Below are 1,408 nucleotides of genomic sequence, written 5' to 3' on the forward strand. Positions count from 1 at the left end.
GGAAAAAGGTTTTCCAGGCAAATGGAAATGAAAAAAAAGCTGGGGTTGCAATACTTATATCTGACAAATTAGATCTCAAAGTGAAGGACATAACAAGAGATAATGAAGGCCACTTCATAATACTAAAGGGAGAAATCCAACAAGAAGAAATAACTCTGGTAAACATATATGCACCCAATACAGGAGCACCAAGATACATTAAAAAACTCCTGGAAGATATCAAAGGAGAGATTGACAGTAATACAATCATAGTAGGAGACTTCAATACCCCACTATCACCATTGGACAAATCCTCTAAACAAAAAATCAGCAAAGAAACATCAAACCTAAATGACTCACTAGAACAGATGGAATTAATCGACATCTTCAGAACATTTCACCCCAAAGCCACAGAATATACATTCTTCTCAAGTGCACATGGGTCATTTTCAAAGATAGACCATATATTAGGACATAGGCAAAGTCTCTACAAATTCAAGAAGATAGAAATCATATCAAGTATCTTCTCAGATCACAGTGGCATAAAACTGGAAATCAACTACAATAAAAACAACCCAAAGAAATCAAATACTTGGAGACTAAACAGCATGTTATTAAACCATGACTGGGTTACCAAAGACATCAAGGAAGAAATAAAAAACATCATGGCAACAAACGACAATGAAAACACAACAATCCAAAATCTATGGGACACAATGAAAGCAGTCCTGAGAGGGAAGTTCATAGCTCTACAAGCCTACTTCAAAAAACAAGAAACAATGGTAATAAATTACCTAACCCAACAACTCAAAGAGTTAGAGAGAGAGCAACAAGATAAGCCCAGTGTAAGCAGAAGGAAAGAAATAATAAAGATCAGAGCGGAGATAAACGACATAGAGACCAAAGAAACAATACAAAAGATCAACAAAACCAAGAGCTGGTTCTTTGAAAGGATAAACAAGATTGATGGACCTCTAGCCAGGCTCACCAAGAAGCAAAGAGAGAGGACCCAAATAAACAAAATCAGAAATGAAAGAGGTGAAATAACAACAGATCCCGCTGAGATACAAAGGATTGTTACAAAATACTACGAACAACTCTATTCCAACAAACTGGACAACCTAGAGGAAATCGACATATTCCTAGAAAAATACAACCTTCCAAAACTCAATCAGGAAGATTCTAAACAGCTCAACATGCCAGTAACTATGGAAGAAATTGAAGCAGTCATCAAAAAGCTTCCGGCAAACATAAGCCCGGGGCCAGATGGCTTCACAGGAGAGTTTTATCAAACTTTCAAGGAAGAACTAAAACCTATCCTCCTCAGACTATTCCAAAAAATTCAAGAGGAAGGAACACTTCCAGGCTCCTTCTATGAAGCCAGCATCACCCTAATACCAAAACCAGATAAAGACAACTCAATGAAAGA

Source organism: Eptesicus fuscus, unplaced genomic scaffold (assembly GCF_027574615.1).
Source record: "Eptesicus fuscus isolate TK198812 unplaced genomic scaffold, DD_ASM_mEF_20220401 scaffold_68, whole genome shotgun sequence".
Classification (NCBI taxonomy): Eukaryota; Metazoa; Chordata; class Mammalia; order Chiroptera; family Vespertilionidae; genus Eptesicus; species Eptesicus fuscus.